Raw genomic sequence first — 18,596 nt, 5'->3', positions numbered from 1 at the left:
AATGATTATTGTATCCTATTTTTTTTATAATTTTACCTGACTATACAAAATACCTGACTTTTTCCAAATGTACCTGTAAGAATTGATGTTGCTTTGCAGGTAAAGTGCGGTCATCAAATATTGAAGTGATTTAGATTTATCTTTTGTTCAATCCCTCTACATTATATTAGATAAAAATGAACTATTAAAGCTTCTATTTTTTAAAGCTTTCTTTGCAGTATTTTTTCCATAACCGCCTAAAACTTGTCACAGCACTGTATATTTGTGTAACGGGAGTGGTGGAACCACTGTACCGTGGTCCAAGGAGAGCCTGGAGGCACGTGACTAGGTTAGCACCTGACTCTTCACTAGAGCCTCTGATGGTGGGGTTAGGCTTGGCTCCGTTAGGCTTGGCTCCTGATGAACACCAGGTGCTACACCAGGACAGATCATGGACGCACGACAGCTGATCCCCAAGGGACAGGTAGCTGGAACAGCTCAGTAGGAGAGTACATCAGATACAGACAGGCAGGCATGGCAGGAACCCAGGAACCACAGATGCAGATTGGTATGGCTGATATGCAGATAAGCATGGCAGATGCAAGCGGTTCCGGCTGATATATAGATTGGCACGGCAGGTTCAGGCGGGTTCGACTGATACAGATTGGCACAGCAGGTGCAGGCAGGTCCTACTATTATACAGATTGGCACAGCAGGTGCAGGCAGGTCCGGCTGATATACTTATTGGAATGACAGGTGGGTCCGGCTGATATACAGATTGGCACGGCAGGTGCTGGCGGGTCCGGCTGATATAAGGATTGGCATGGCAGATGCAGGTAGGCCTGGCTGAAATACAGACAGACAAGGCAGGTACTGGCACGGGGAATAGGGACGGACAGACACTAGTGGAACTAGACAGGAACTAATGGACAGGGACCTGAGAACTAGCAAGCGTGTTCGGAACAAACTAACAACGTTGCACAGGCACCTCCATGCAGGTGGAGGTGCCTTAAATAATAAGTAATTAATTAAAAAAAAACCAGCACTCAACTTTGCGGTGAGAAACTAAAAGGAATTTATTGATCCCAATGCGTGATAAAGACGTTTCGGTCCCTACACGGGGCCTTCATCAGTAACGTACAGAGGGATATGTGGTAAGGAAGACGGCTATGGAAGCCTGTGGATACCGCGGCACCACAGGACACAGGCTTTGTCCCTACCTTAAGTGGAAACCCTCGTTCTATAACCACATCCATGATACTGGCTTCCATAGCCGTCTTCCTTACCACATATCCCTCTGTACGTTACTGATGAAGGCCCCGTGTAGGGACCGAAACGTCTTTATCACGCATTGGGATCAATAAATTCCTTTTAGTTTCTCACCGCAAAGTTGAGTGCTGGGTTTTGTTTAATTGATTACTACGGTTTGGGAACCTACCCATGCACCTTTTAGTTGCAGTGCACACGCCTCTCTGTCCCTTAAATAATAAGTGTCTCCCAGCCATTGACGGAGGACACTTTAGGATGGCGAGTGGCCCCAATAAGGAGGGAGAGCGCATGCACCCTAAGCACAGTGCCCGGGGATCTGTGCATAGTGCTCCGGGAGAGGAAGGAGGAATGCAGGACAGGGGATGCAGCGGTGAGTCGGCATCCATGCCTGGGAAGAGTAGCTGCGAGCAGGGACACTGACGCTACAGTCTGTGTCTTAGAACCCACAGAAACATATGTAAGGCACCTGATATCAGTGACATACTTGGGAATTTGTTTAGGTGTAGAGGCCCGTTATAAAGTTGACTATAATTTTGACATCTCCAAGCACCAATAAACTGTATATAAAGTTTGGACACACCTTTTCATTTAAAGATTTTTCTGTATTTTCATGACTATGAAAATTGTACATTCACACTGAAGGCATCAAAACTATGAATTAACACATGTGGAATTATATACTTAACAAAAAAGTGTGAAACAACTGAAATTATGTCTTATTTTCTAGGTTCTTCAAAGTAGCCACCTTTTGCTTTGATGACTGCTTTGGTAGTCACCGGGAATGGTCTTCCAACACTCTTGAAGGGGTTCCCAGAGATGCTTAGCACTTGTTGGCCCTTTTGCCCTCACTCTGCGGTCCAGCTCACCCCAAACCATCTCGATTGGGTTCAGGTCTGGTGACTGTGGAGGCCAGGTCATCTGGCATAGCACCCCATCATTCTCCTTCTTGGTCAAATAACCCTTACACAGCCTGGAGGTGAAAAATAAATGATGGTCCAACTAAACGCAAACCGGATGGAATAGCATGCCGCTGCAAGATGCTGTGGTAGCCATGCTGGTTCAGTATGCATTCAATTTTGAATAAATCCCCAACAGTGTCACCAGCATAGCACCCCCACACCATCACACCTCCTCCACGATGCTTCACGGTGGGAACCAGGCATGTAGAGTCCATCCGTTCACCTTTTCTGCGTCGCACAAAGACACGGTGGTTGGAACCAAAGATCTCAAATTTGTACTCATCAGACCAAAGCACAGATTTCCACTGGTCTAATGTTCATTCCTTGTGTTCTTTAGCCCAAACAAGTCTCTTCTGCTTGTTGCCTGTCCTTAGCAGTGGTTTCCTAGCAGCTATTTTACCACGAAGGCCTGCTGCACAAAGTCTCCTCTTAACAGTTGTTGTAGAGATGTGTCTGTTGCCAGAACTCTGTGTGGCATTGACCTGGTCTCTAATCTGAGCCGCTGTTAGCCTGCGATTTCTGAGGCTGGTGACTCAGATAAACTTATCCTCAGAAGCAGAGGTGACTCTTGGTCTTCCTTTCCTGGGGCAGTCCTCATGTGAGCCAGTTTCTTTGTAGCGCTTGATGGTTTTTGCCACTGCACTTGGGGACACTTTCAAAGTTTTCCCAGTTTTTCGGACTGACTGACCTTCATTTCTTAAAGTAATGATGGCCACTGGTTTTTCTTTACTTAGCTGCTTTTTTCTTGCCATAATACAAATTCTAGCAGTCTATTCAGTAGGACTATCAGCTGTGTATCCACCAGACTTCTGCACAACACAACTGATGGTCTCAACCCCATTTATAAGGCAAGAAATCCCACTTATTAAACCTGACAGGGCACACCTGTGAAGTGAAAACCATTCCCGGTAACTACCTCTTGAAGCTCATCAAGAGAATGCCAAGAGTGTGCAAAGCAGTAATCAAAGCAAAAGGTGGCTACTTTGAAGAACCTAGAATATAAGACATAATTTCAGTTGTTTCACACTTTTTTGGTAAGTATATAATTCCACATGTGTTATTTCATAGCTTTGATGCCTTCAGTGTGAATGTACAATTTTCATAGTCATGAAAATACAGAAAAATCTTTAAATGAGGTGTCCAAACTTTTGGTCTGTACTGTATATATAATAGTCCTAACAGAAGATATGGCGGGACGAGATTTATGATATATCGTGTAACTGATATTCCACAATACTAGATAATGTTATTTATCACGGTGAGGAGATAAATCCAAAAATAAAAGATGACTACGAAGATTCCACAGGGGGCCGGAAAGGCGGCTGGAGACAGATAAAACAAACAGGGCTTAGTTGTGTAAACTCTAGGACTATTTTCATAAGGCTCAGGCCACCAAAGCGCAGTCATTTTGGAGTACTCTGCCACTGAGAGCCTTGGCTGGATACCAGGCTATGTTTATTGAACGACTTTCTTTGACAGAAGCCAAGATGGAAATGTTTGTTGTTCTATATATAAAAATCCAGAATCAGGACATGAGGTACCAAAAAGTATTTACCCCCCAACCACCCACCAACATAAGAGATCCGTCTTAGTAGTTCAGAGCAAACGTGGAAGTCATCTACTAGATATGAGCCTACAATTGTCTACATGGGGGGTCTTTGTGGTCTGATGACTTACAACCAACTATAGCCTGAAATCACTAGGACATAGGGTAATAGCTGGATGGTGGGGCTAGCAGAGCAAGTTCTCCAACGTGGTATGTATTATGTGATTACCAACATGCGATACCTGACATTTCAGTGGAACGCAAAGCAAATTTCACTAGTAACCATGCCCCTTTTTCTTAGTTCATAGCCCTCCATACCCATTACCCATTTCCTACTCACCTTTCAATGCCTCCCTGAATGAAGAAACATTCAGGTTGTTTTAGGCAATTTTGTCAGGGCCCAGGAGACTATCTGACTCTTCCAAGAGCCTTGGCTGTGCCAACATGCCATACCTGCCAACTTTTCACTTTTAGCATCTGGTAGAGGAATCCAATTGTGGCATGCAACACAAATTTCACCAGTAACCATGCCCCTTTTCTTAAATCATACCCCTCCACACCATTACCTGATTCCCTGAATGAAGAAACATCCAGGATGTTTTAGGCAACTTCGTCAGGTCCTAGGAGACTATCTGACTCTTCCAGGAGTCCTGGGGGTCCCTCCTTATTTCAGGAGCTTTCCAAGAAAGTAATGTATGTGGATTACACATTTGTGTTAAACATGGAAAACCCCTTGAAGACTAATGAATTTGGTGCATCTTTCAGCCAGCTTTGGGGTCCTGGGTAACACCAAAGACAACATCTGCAAGAAGTTTGCATGGTCTCCAAGTGTTTGCGTCGATATTCTTCGGGGCTTCTCGTTTCTTCCCACACTCCAAAGACATACTGATAGAGAATCTAGATTTTAATCCCCAATGGGGACAATGATGACAATATCTGTTTGTATTTGCACCAAGTGTTTTTGGGGTCCAATTTCCTCCCAAACCTCAAAAACATACGGATAGGGAATCTCGAGTGTGAGCCCCAATGAGGACAGTGATGACAATATCTGTACAGCGCTGCAGAATATGTTGGAACTACATTAGTGAGAATAACAATAATCCCTAGTAAGAAGACCCATGATTGTCCTGTGTGTTTGTACGAGAAATGGTATGATGTCCATCAAGCTAAACTACTGTCACCTTATGTCAGTCAATTGAAATGGTGCGATTTTTGGATATGAGAAGCAATTAATAAAACCACTAAAGCATACCTGTGCCGACCGGTGGGTGGTTCCTCCAAACCACTTTTCTATATAGATGAATTGAGGAGCACAGGGGTCTGCACCAGAAGAACTAGCGACCCACCATATAACATGCTATGGTGTGCAAGCTACACCCCCCTAGTAGAATCAGATAAAAAACTGAAGTCTGTTTCTTTCTTACATACTTTTTTAGGCTCTCCACAGACGGAGCAGCATTTACACTATGTGTGAACATGGTCACAGACTAACATACAAAAAAGATATGGTATCGGGTTATACTTTTCTGCATAGGATATCTTTATCATTTTGCATGTACTTCAAATGGTTTTATGTTGTTTTTTCATACTATTATTTCATTAGTTTTTATACAGGTATATACTATTTCATTATATACACTTTTACAAACTTTAATATAGTTTTACATACTTATATTTAGTTTTTATACATTATGTATTTTGATATACTGTTTAGTTGTTATATGTGCTTTTACAAACAAAATAATTGTATATAAAACTATATTAAAGAACAAATACGGTAAGTACAAAATCTAAATAAAATATATAAAATGATATAAAAGTATGTAAAAGTTTATATACCAGTGAGTAAAATAACTAAATAATAGTATATAAAAATACATAAGTATATGAAAATATAAAAACTAAATAAAATGATATGAGTATGTAAAAGTACATATAGGTAAAGAAAATGCCTAGATAATAGTATAACAAAATACATAAAAAAAGTGTAAAACTAAATAAAAAGTATATAAAATTATATCAAAGTTTGTAAAAGTATATATACTGTATATACTCGAGTATAAGCTGAGATTTTCAGCCCATTTTTTTAGGCTGAAAGAGCCCCTCTTGGCTTATACTCGAGTTATTGTCCCTGGGGGGTCAGGGCGGCTGTGACATACTCACCTGCTTCTGGCGAGGTCCCTGCATCTCCGGTCTCCGGGCGCTGACAGCTTTTTCCAGCGTTGAGCGGTCACATGGTACCGCTCATTACAGTTTTAAATATGGACCCGACTCCACTCCCATAGGGGTGGAGCCTCATATTCATTACTGTAATGAGCGGTAACAGTGACCGCTCAACGCTGGAAGAAGCTGCCGGCGCCCGGAGAGTCCATCAGGGAAGCTGCCAGGGACCACGTTCCACCGTCGGCGCCACTCCGTCTTCCGCTTCCTCTGCAGTGACGTTCAGGTCAGAGGGCGCGATGACGTGGTTAGTGCGCGCCCTCTGCCTGTACGTTAGTGCAGAAGACGCTGAAGACACAGCGGCGCTGGAATGTGGACTGGTGAGTATTGCAAGTGCCGGGGGCCTGAGCGACGAGAGGTGAGTATGTCTTTTTTTTTTTAATCGCAGCAACAGCATTATATGGGGCAAATATCTTTATGGAGCATCTTATGGGGCCATATTCAATGCTTGTGCAGCATTATATGGGTCAAATATCTTTATGGAGCATCTTATGGGGCCATATTCAACATTTGTGCAGCACTATATGGGGCAAATATCTCTATGGAGCATCTTATGGGGCCATAATCAACATTTGTGCAGCATTATATGGGGCAAATATCTCTATGGATCATCTTATGGGGCCATAGTCAACATTTGTGCAGCCTCATATGGGGCAAATATCTCTATGGAGCATATTATAGGGCTATATTCAACGTTTGTGCAGCATTATATGGGGCAAATATCTTTATGGAGCATCTTATGGGGCCATATTCAATGCTTGTGCAGCATTATATGGGTCAAATATCTTTATGGAGCATCTTATGGGGCCATATTCAACATTTGTGCAGCACTATATGGGGCAAATATCTCTATGGAGCATCTTATGGGGCCATATTCAACGTTTGTGCAGCATTATATGGGGCAAATATCTTTATGGCGCATCTTATGGGGCCATAATCAATGTTTGTGCAACATTATATGTGTCATGTCGGTTGCTGTTCAGACCAGGTCGTCCGACAGACAGCGATAATTCCGCTTTTGACCACTATTTACTCATTGGTGTCTGCTAGATTTTGTCTAGCTGTTCCGGGGTTAATTTACCTGATCCTCGGATTGGAAGCTTGGCCATTTCCATGGCCTTTAAATAGTTCTCCTGATCATTGGGCGTCGCCTATTATAGCTTCTGTCTTGCGTTGTTATCTCGGTCTGGAGTGGAGAGCTGGTGGTTGGAGATTCGTTGCTGGTGGTGTATATTCCTTCGTCTTATTTACTCCTTCCTATATTTGTGTTTATTTTGCCCTGCACATTTATAGTGTATTCCTGAGTGTCTGCGGCGTGGTGTATATTTTCCTTTATCCTTGTCTGTGCTAACTGTGGGTATTTAAGTATTACCTCTTCACTGGGTGGTAGGTGGAGGTTTCAGCCTAGGGCTGAGCTCAGGAGTTAGGGTGAGGTTCGAGGCCTGAACATGCACACCATCAGTGTAAACTTCAGGTAGAGGGTCAGTCAGGATTTCCCTAGTCTTAGGGAAATTGCAGGAGCCCGGGTTATTAGCTCTCGCTCACCAAGTCTCTCCTTGACATTATAATCGGCCCAACAACAACAAAGAAAAAAAAAGGGGGTTTCTTTTTTTTTTGTTTTGTCATGGCTCCCATGACTTCCATAACCCGCCAGTTGGAGGCGTTGTCCCTACAGGTCACTGAGTTGAGGGGGGCAGTGCAGCAACAGGGACTAGCAGTGTCCAATGTGCAAGCTGGAGCGACAGGAAGAGTTACTGAGCCTAAATTTCCGTTGCCTGAAAAATTTGCTGGGGAACGCAGTAAATTTGTTTCTTTTCATGAAGCTTGCAAACTATATTTCCGTATGAGCCCGATATCTTCGGGTAATGAGGCTCAGCGTGTGGGCCTGGTGTTGTCATTGTTAAGTGGGGATCCCAAAGCATGGGCGTTTTCTTTGCCATCTGATTCTGCGGCATTTGTCTCTGTGGAGAGTTTTTTTTCTTCTCTTGGGAAAATCTACAATGAACCTGACAGAATGGCTCTGGCAGAATCTAAGATACGCTCTATTCGCCAGGGGGAGCGAGTTGCAGAGGATTACTGTTCTGAATTTCGTCGCTGGGCGATCGATACCCAATGGAATGATGCAGCATTGCGGAGTCAGTTTATACATGGGACTTCTGGAAGGGTTAAAAAAGCCCTTCTGATGTACGAGACTCCTACTTCTCTAGATTCCGCTATGAGTCTGGTTGTCCGCATTGATCGCCGTTTGCGTCAGGGGGAGCATGAGACACCGCCTATGGGAGAGGGTTTAGGTTCACGTGAGGTTGCTGTAGGTGAGCCCACGGAGCCTATGCAAATCGCAGGGGTGTCACATGTCAAGCATCGAGCCCCTGAGCTCAGGAAGCAGGGAGCCTGTTTTTACTGGGGTAAAACTGGTCATTTTATTAACATCTGTCCTCTGCTGCCTAAGAAAAACACAACGGCGGAAAACTTCTGAGCTCAGAGGGTGTGGAGGAGACCAGTCTGAGCTTATGTATATCCTCCATGGTGGTTTCTCAGTGCATGCTCCCTGCTAAGGTTTTTGTTGCTGGCAGTGAGCTGCCAATTACTGTTTTTGTGGATAGTGGTTCAGCCACAAATCTCATTGATGAGGGGTTTGCGCGCACAGCAGGTTTTAGGATTGAAAAACTGTCTCATCCTCTCCGCGTGGTCACCATCAATGCTGCTCCTCTCTCTCAGGGGGAGATTACTGAATTTGTGGCTGAGGTGAAACTCCACATTGGAGTTCTACATTCTGAGCGGGTTACATGTAAGGTGCTCAGGAATCTTCCTGCTCAGGTGGTTTTGGGTTTTCCTTGGTTGTCTATGCACAACCCGGTAATTGACTGGAAAACTCAGGACATAATTCGGTGGAGCGAGTTCTGCCAGGAGAATTGCCTGGCCACATGTGTGGCTGCGGTGACTTCAAGCGTTCCAGAGTCACTTCAGGATTTTGTGGATGTGTTCTCTGAGAAGGGTTGTTCAGAGTTGCCGCCACATCGTCCTTATGACTGTTCTATCAGATTTAAACCAGGGGCCAAATTACCTAAAGCAAGGATGTTTAACATCTCCGGTCCGGAGAGACAAGCGTTAAAAGATTACATTGCGGAAAGCTTGAGCAAAGGGCACATCAGGCCGTCATCCTCGCCGGTGGCAGCAGGGTTCTTCTTTGTGAAGAAGAAAGATGGCGGATTATGCCCGTGTTTGGATTTCAGAGAGTTGAACCAGATTACGGTTTGTGATCCATACCCTATGCCTCTGATACCAGATTTGTTCAACCAGGTGGCAGGTGCTAAGTGGTTCAACAAGCTTGACCTCAGGGGGGCGTACAACCTCATAAGAGTCCGTCAAGGTGATGAGTGGAAGACGGCTTTTAATACCCCTGAGGGTCATTTTGAAAATTTGGTGATGCCGTTTGGGTTGACTAACGCACCTGCAGTGTTCCAACATTTCATCAATGATGTGTTCTCGCATGTTTTGGGGAAATTCGTTATCGTGTACCTAGATGACATTCTCATATATTCTTGCAACCATGAGGCTCATTTAGATCATGTCAGGCAGGTGTTACAGCTTCTCAGAGAGAATAAGCTGTATGCTAAACTTGAGAAATGTGTATTTTCTGTTCAAGAGTTGCCTTTCTTGGGTTATATTGTCTGCTTCTGTTTTTAAATTGGACACCGCTAAGGTGCAGGCGGTGCTGCATTGGGAACGTCCTGATAACCTGAAAGCACTTCAGCGGTTCCTTGGGTTTTCTAACTACTATAGGAAATTTATCAAGGATTTTTCCATCATTGCTAAACCGCTAACTGACATGACTAAAAAGGGTACCAATTTCTCTGTTTGGCCTGAGGCTGCTGTGCGCGCATTTGAATTTCTTAAGAACAGTTTTGTTTCAGCCCCCATTCTTGTGCAGCCAGACGTATCTAAACCATTTGTTGTGGAAGTCGATGCGTCTGAGGTTGGTGTGGGGCGGTACTATCTCAAGGCTCATCTTTGAGTGGTTTACGTCCGTGCGCCTATTTCTCCAAGAAACTGTCGTCCGCCGAACGTAACTACGATATCGGCAACAGGGAGTTGTTGGCAATTAAGTTGGCCTTTGAGGAATGGCGACACTTCTTGGAGGGGTCGGTCCATCAGGTAACTGTTATTACCGATCATAAGAATCTGCTGTATTTGGAGTCAGCCAAGCGTCTGTCCCCCAGGCAGGCTCGTTGGGCATTGTTTTTCACGCGGTTCAATTTTGTGGTCACTTACAGACCGGGGTCTAAAAACACTAAGGCGGATGCTCTGTCCAGGTGTTTTCCGGGGGGAGAACCTCGGGAGGATCCAGTACCTATCCTCCAAAAGGGTGTTGTGGTTTCAGCTCTCACTACCGAGGTTGAGGCTGAGATTGCCGAGGCTTAGGAGGAGGTACCATCTGAGCATCCCGTCAACAAATCTTTTGTTCCGCTTCATTTCCGCCTAAAGGTTTTGGCGGAGCATCATGATGCCATCCTGGCTGGTCACCCAGGGGTTAGAGGTACCTTGGAGTTGGTGTCACGTCGGTTTTGGTGGCCCAAGATCCGACAGGACGTGGTCTCATACGTGGCAGCTTGTACCACGTGCGCTAGGGCTAAGACGCCCCACTCCCGTCCTGTTGGCACACTACTTCCTCTTGAGGTACCTAGTAAGCCATGGACACGGAAATCTCCATGGATTTCATCACTGATTTGCCCTCCTCAGCTGGGAACACGGTCATCTTGGTGATTGTTGATCGTTTTTCTAAAATGTCGCACTTTGTGTCTTTGCCTTCGTTGCCTAACGCTAAGACTGTGGCTCAGGTATTTGTGCAGGAGGTGGTCAGACTTCATGGGGTTCCGTCTGACATCGTGTCTGATAGGGGGTCTCAGTTTGTGGCAAAATTTTGGAGAGCGTTTTGCTCACGGCTGGGAATCAAGTTATCTCATTCTTCGGTGTTTCATCCTCAGTCAAATGGTCAGACTGAGCGTATGAACCAAAATTTGGAACAGTACTTACGCTGCTTTGTCTCGGATAACAAGGAGGAGTGGTCTACCTTTCTTCCTTTGGCTGAGTTTGCCATCAATAATCACCGCCAGGAGTCGTCTGGGGAGTCTCCGTTTTTTTGTGTTTACGGGCTACATCTTCAATTTTGTACGTTGAGTCAGAGAGGCTCTATCGGCGTTCCGGAGGAGGACCAGTTAGGAACACAATTGTCATCAGTCTGGAGGAGAGTTAAACAGCGCCTGTTGAGTGTGGGTGCTAGGTACAAACGTGAGGCTGACAGTAGGCGTGTGCCAGGTCTGGACCTGAGTGTGGATGACTGGGTGTGGTTATCCACATAAAACATAAGACTCAAGCTATCGTCCCTTAAATTGGTTCCACGGTTTATTGGTCTATTTAGGGTCACCGCCGTCATTAACCCAGTTGCGTACCGATTGGAGCTCCTTACGGTGTATAAGATACACAACGTGTTCCACAGGTCTCTTCTAAAGAAGGTGGTGGGTTCTGTGGACGCGGCGCCTATGCCACCTCCAGTCTTGGTGGATGGTAATTTGGAGTTTGAAGTCTCCAAGGTGGTTGACTCTCGTGTAGTGCGTCGCACTTTACAGTACTTGGTACACTGGCGTGGTTACGGGCCTGAGGAGAGGTCCTGGGTACCAGCCTCGGACGTTCATGCTGACCGGCTGGTCAGGTTGTTTCACCGCCGTCATCCGGACAAGCCGGGTCCTATAAGCCGTGAGGGCTCTGGGGTCCCTCGTAGAAGGCGGGGTACTGTCATGTCGGACGCTGTTCAGACCAGGTCGTCTGACAGACAGCGGTAATTCCGCTTTTGACCACTATTTACTCATTGGCATCTGCTAGATTTTGTCTAGCTGTTCCGGGGTTAATTTACCTGATCCTCGGATTGGAAGCTGGGCCATTTCCATGGCCTTTAAATAGTTCTCCTGATCATTGGGCGTCGCTGATTATAGCTTCTGTCTTGCGTTGTTATCTCGGTCTGGAGTGGAGAGCTGGTGGTTGGAGATTCATTGCTGGTGGTGTATATTCCTTCGTCTTATTTACTCCTTCCTATATTTGTGTTTATTTTGCCCTGCACATTTATAGTGTATTCCTGAGTGTCTGCGGCGTGGTGTATATTTTCCTTTACCCTTGTCTGTGCTAACTGTGGGTATTTAAGTATTACCTCTTCACTGGGTGGTGGGTTGAGGTTTCCGCCTAGGGCTGAGCTCAGGAGTTAGGGTGAGGTTCGAGGCCTGAACATGCACACCATCAGTGTAAACTTCAGGTAGAGGGTCAGTCAGGATTTCCCTAGTCTTAGGGAAATTGCAGGAGCCCGGGTTATTAGCTCTCGCTCACCAAGTCTCTCCTTGACAATATGGGGCAAATATCTTTATGGACCATCTTATGGGGCCATAATCAATGTTTGTGCAGCATTATATGGGGCAAATATCTTTATGGAGCATCTTATGGGGCCATAATCAACATTTATGCAGCATTATATGGGGCATATATATTTATGGACCATCTTATGGGACCATAATCAATGTTTGTGCAGCACTATATGGGCCAAATATCTCTATGGAGCATCTTATGGGGCGATAATCAACATTTGTGCAGCACTATATGGGGCAAATATCTCTATGGAGCATCTTATGGGGCCATATTCAACGTTTGTGCAGCACTATATGGGGCAAATATCTCTATGGAGTATCTTATACTAGCCTGAAGACCCACCTCTTCCGACAAGCCTACAACCTGCAGTAACCACCGATCAACCAAACCGCTGCATGACCAGCTCTATCCTCACCTACTGTATTCTCACCCATCCCTTGTAGATTGTGAGCCTTCGCGGGCAGGGTCATCTCTCCTCCTGTACCAGTTATGACTTGTATTGTTTAAGAATATTGTACTTGTTTTTATTATGCATACCCCTCCTCACATGTAAAGCGCCATGGAATAAATGGTGCTATAACAATAAATAATAATAATAATAATCTTATGGGGCCATAATCAACATTTGTGCAGCGTCATATGGGGCAAATATCTTTATGGACCATCTTATGGGACCATAATCAATGTTTGTGCAGCATTATATGGGGCAAATATCTTTATGGAGCATCTTATGGGGCCATAATCAACATTTGTGCAGCATTATATGGGGCAAATATCTCTATGGAGCATCTTATGGGGCCCTTATTAACCTGTATGCAGTACTGTAGGGGGCAAATGTGTCTATGGAGCATCTTATGGGGCCATTATTAACCTTTGTGCAGCATTATATGGGGCATATTTTAATATGGAGCATCTTATGGGTCCCATCGTGAAGTGTATGGAGCATTATATGGGGCTCCTGATTCAATATGGATATTCAAAAACACTTCACCAACTGATATCTCAATTAACTTTACTCTTATTGGTATCTATTTTTATTTTTGAAATTTACCGGTAGCTGCTGCATTTTCCACCCTAGGCTTATACTCGAGTCATTAAGTTTTCCCAGTTTTTGTGGCAAAATTAGGGGGGTCGGCTTATACTCGGGTCGGCTTATACTAAAGTATATACGGTAAGTCTAAAAATAAAATAATGGTATATAAAACTAAATAAAAAAATATTTGTACAGTTGTGTGAAAAAGTGTTTGCCCCCTTCCTGATTTCTTATTCTTTTGCATGGTTGTCGCACAATGTTTCAGATCAGCAAACAAAATTAAATATATTAGACAAAGATAACACAAGTAACATAAAATGCAGTTTTTAAATGAAGCTCTTTATTATTAAGGGTAAAAGAAATCCAAACCTACAGGGCCCTGTGTGAATAAGTAATTGCCCCCACCCTCTTAAAACATAAATTAACTGTGGTTTATCACATCTTTGGGAAGCTAAGCTCATATTCCCTAGCCACACCCAGGCCTGATTACTGCCACACCTGTTCTCAATCAAGAAATCACTTAAATAGGACCTGCCTGACAAAGCAATGTAGACCAAAAGTTCATCAAAAGCTAAACATCATGCTGCAATCCAAAGAAATTCTGGAACAAATGCAAAACAATGTAATTGAGATCTATCAGTCTGGAAAAGGTTATAAAGCCATTTCTAAACCTTTGGGACTCCAGTGAACCACAGTGAGAGCCATTATCCACAAATGGCAAAAACATGAAACAGTGGCGAACTTTCCCAGGAGTGGCCAGCCAACCAAAATTACCCCAAGAGTGCAACAACGACTCATCCAATAGGACACAAAAGCACACAACAACATCCAAAGAACTGTAGGCTTCATTTGCTTCAGTTAAGGTTAGTGTTCCTGACTCCACCGTAAGAAAGAGACTGGGCAAAAATGGCCTGCATGGCAGAGTTCAAAGAGGAAAATATCTACTGATGAATAAGAACATAAAGGCTTGTCTCAGTTTTTTCAGAAAACATCTTGATGATCCCCAAGACTTTTGGGCGAATACTCTGTGGACTGATGAGACAAAAGCTGAACTTTTTGGAAGGTGTATGCCCCATTACATCTGGCATAAAAGTAACACAGCATTTCAGAAAAGGAACCTCATACCACCAGTAGAATATGTTGGTAGTAGTGTGATAGTCGAGGGCTGTTTTGCTGCTTCAGGAACTGGAAGACTTGCTGTGGTAAATGGAAACATGAATTCTGCTGTGTACCAAAAAATCCAGAAGGAGAATGTCCGACCATCTGTTCGTGACCTCAAGCTGAAGCACACTTGAGTTATGCAGCAGGAAAATTAACTGAAAAACACCAGCAAGTCCACTTCTGAATGGCATAAGAAAAACAAAATTAAGACTTTGGAGTGGCCTAGTCAAAGTCCTGACCTTAAACCGATTGAGATGCTGTGGCATGACTTTAAAAAAGCGGTTCATGCTTGGAAACCCCCCAATGTGGCTGAATTACAACAATTTTGCAAAGATGAGTGGCCAAAAATTACTCCAGATCATTGTTAAAGACGCATTGCCAGCTATTGCAACCTCTTGATCACTGTTGTTGCTGCTAAGGGTGGCCCAATCAGTTATTAGATTTAGGGGGCAATCACTTTTTCACACAGGATCCTGTAGGTTTGGATTTCATTTTCCCTTAAGGGTATGTGCACATGTTCAGGTTTTTTCGTGGTTTTTTTCACGTTTTTTCAAGATAAAAACACTATAAAAAAACGCATTAAAAACGCATACATATGCATCCTATCATTTAGAATGCATTCTGCAATTTTTGTGCACATGATGCGTTTTTTTCTGCGAAAAAAACGCATCACGGTAAAAAAAAGCAGCATGTTCATTAATTTTGCGTTTTTTGTGTGTTTTTCCCGCTATTTAATGCATTGGGAAAAACGTGAAAAAAACGCATAAAAAACGCATGCGGATTTCTGGCAGAAATGTCCGGTTTTTCTCAGGAAATTTCTGCAAGAAATCCTGACGTGTGCACATACCCTAATAATAAAGACCTTCATTTTAAAAACTGCATTCTGTGATTACTTGTGTTATCTTTGTCTAATATATACATTTGTTTGGTGATCTAACACAATCAAGTGTGACAAACATGCAAAAAAATTGGAAATCAAAAAGGGAGTGAACACTTTTTAACACAGCTGTACCTTTATATTGCTTTTCATACTTTTATTTAGTTTTCATACTTTTGTACATTTATGTATTTTGATATAAAGTATAAAAACTAAATAGTGTATGTACTTTTACATACCGTACTTTTATTTAGTATTTATACACTTTTTTGTATTTTTATATACGATTATGTTGTTTTATGTACTTACATGTACTTTTACATACTTTTATGTACTTCTTATACTTTTATACACTTACTTTTATGTATTTTGATAAGCTATTATATACTTTTGCATTTTTATATACTTTTTATACTTTTATACTATTTTATGTATTTTGATATGCTATTATTTACTTTTACACACTTTTATATACTTTTAAGTTTTTCTATACATTTTAATCTAGAACACCTGATTATTCAACACCTTTCATGTCCCCCTGATGCCGGATTAAAGGAATTTACTATATTTACGTGCAAAGTAACTTGTAATATTGCTGCCAAAATAGAGTTAGTTCCAGATGAGCAATGACTGGAGCCAGATTAAATATCTAAATAACACCCGCGGGGTTAAAAAAAAAAAAGAATATGGATATCATGACAGCTATAGTTAGTTCTTGATAAACTATTTGAATGGTAATTTGTAGTAACAAGTCGACTTTAAAAAAAATGACCTGCAAATCCCTGGAACAAAACAGCTGCTGCTGGTAGTAAAGGAGGGGTGGGCTGCGCCAGGGCCTGACAGGTACATTTTGAGTTTTGATAAAGCCCAGGCGGCTCCAGCTGTTTATCTAGTGCTGCAGTTGAGGCTGGATCTATTTGTCACCTGAAGCTAATGCCCCTGGGGCATTAGAGAGTAGCGTGCGGAGAGAGCCAATCCAGCTGCTGGATAAGTGTACACAGCTGGGGCATCCTTTTGACTTTTCCCCTTTCGCCCTTTACCTTGTTTTTGGATTCGGATAGAATTCCCAGCGGAATCGTTGCAACACTTTCTTAGAAGTCAAACAGGTGTTTGTAATATGCGAGCGTTCCCTGTCCAAAACTATTCATTGTGCGAGAGACAGACAGGCACTTCAGCCTAAAAATCCTATCTACACATGTTTGGTGGATGTGAAATTAGCAGCACCCTTTCGGTTGAATTTTTGGAAAATTTGAAAAATAAGTACATTTACAGAATCAAAAAAATGTGGATATAGGTCTTTAGAAGCTAAATCCATCGACACCTTTTATTTTTTCTATCTGTTGCTGCATTCCTGAGAAATCAGAGTTTTCATTTTTTTCATTCATGTATAAATGAGTCATTAAGTGATCTGGGCATGACACAGGACTTCCCGAGCCTCTGACTTGCCTAGAATCAGCCTGTTTAGCTTTATTATGCTTTGTCTGTAGTTACTATTGATCCTTTACAACTGATTTTTTGCTTCACTGATGCTTGCTGAGAAACTATGGTAATGTAGCACACTATTGATACACAAAAACATAGATGTAACTATCAGGGTACAAGAAAAAAACGCTTTTCTGGGGCCAAGTAGCCAAAAGGCCCAACCTCGCTTAGAGAGTGGTCATAAATGTATAAATATATATGACATGGTGTAAATGCCGCTCTTCTCCTGAATCTGGTGATGTTTTTCTTTTGTTTCTGCGCCTCTCCATTCCTGAGATATGCCTCCTTCTTCCCTGTACATAAATTTACTAATTTTAGTCAAGTGGGCGTGTTTTTTTAACTCTGCTCAGTGGGAGTCACCTTAAAAACCATGCCCACTTGGCTAACAAGACTAGATTTTTATACAGGAAAGAGCTGGTCATATCTCAGGAACGGAGAGGCGCAGGAACAAAAGAAAAACATCTCCAGATTCGGGAGAACGGAGGCTTTCACACCAGGTTAAGAAAAATACCGTATATACTTATGACAAATGACAGGTCAGACATGCTTTGGAAGATGGACAAGGAGACTGAAAGCAGGCGGTGGAAATTTTAATACAGGTCACTGGAAATGAAAAGAAAAACAAAACAGACTCAGTCGATAAAGTGAAGACCACAATGGTCAAGTTTCTCTCATCTCATGCTGCAAGTGATCAAGGTGGAGAGTGGCCCTATTCGAAGTTTTGCTATGGGGCCCCAAAGGCCCATAACAGATCCATCATAGCCATCCCGTTCATGATCCGAGTATGAACAATCCCTATGGCTCTTTATTTCTGATCTGTAGCCACTCTATTTAGGTCTACCATTTTCTCTTTTCTGTCAGCTGGTGGAAATCTTCGCATATATTTTCAGCCTGTCATGTCCTGCTCCCGGTATAGAAGCTGTAATCAGTATTATATAACGTCAGTAACATCTGCTGTGCGATAGAAGATCAGGATATTTGACAGCTCAGCAAAAAAAAGAGAAAAAACCTTCCACGTAGTCTTGGTCATGTCAATGATTAGGAAATGGGGAACGTAGTGTCATCGTTAAGTAGGTAAAAGGGTTGTCTGGTTTAGAAAACTCGTTTTTAAACATTCTACCAGGAATTTCTATTTTAACCTTTTCGGGAGAGAACGTTTGTTCCTTTTTGCACTTTCATTATGTTCTGACATTCTTCTAAGAGCCATACCATTTTTTATAACACGACTCTTCATGTCGTGATGATTACGATTATACCATACCTGTATGGGCTTTTTTATATATTTTAGCAAAAAAAAATTAAAACATTTGTAAAATTCTGTGTGGCTTGTTGTTATCTTTTTAATGTGCCGCGCTTATGTTTTTTTCGTTAATATTTTAAGGTTCATGCAACATATTAATCCGTTTTTATTGCATTTTTTTGTGGGAACTGAAGTGACCAAAAAACCCACAAATATGACATTTTTACTTTTTTCCCTGTTTTTGGCATTTAACGTATCTTGTAAATAGTTTTGTAGGCCCCTTTCCCTGCCTCAGTGAATGAGGAAACCTTCAAGAATAGCTGGATTTGGGAGCTTTTAGGCAGCTTCAACAGGGCCTCTGAGATTTGCTGATTTTTTTCAGGAGTCCGGAAGATCTCCCACTTTTCTAAAGCCCCTCG

This window comes from Ranitomeya variabilis, chromosome 5, assembly GCF_051348905.1.
Source record: "Ranitomeya variabilis isolate aRanVar5 chromosome 5, aRanVar5.hap1, whole genome shotgun sequence".
NCBI classification, from domain to species: Eukaryota; Metazoa; Chordata; class Amphibia; order Anura; family Dendrobatidae; genus Ranitomeya; species Ranitomeya variabilis.
Note: the sequence above shows the minus strand (reverse complement) of the source record.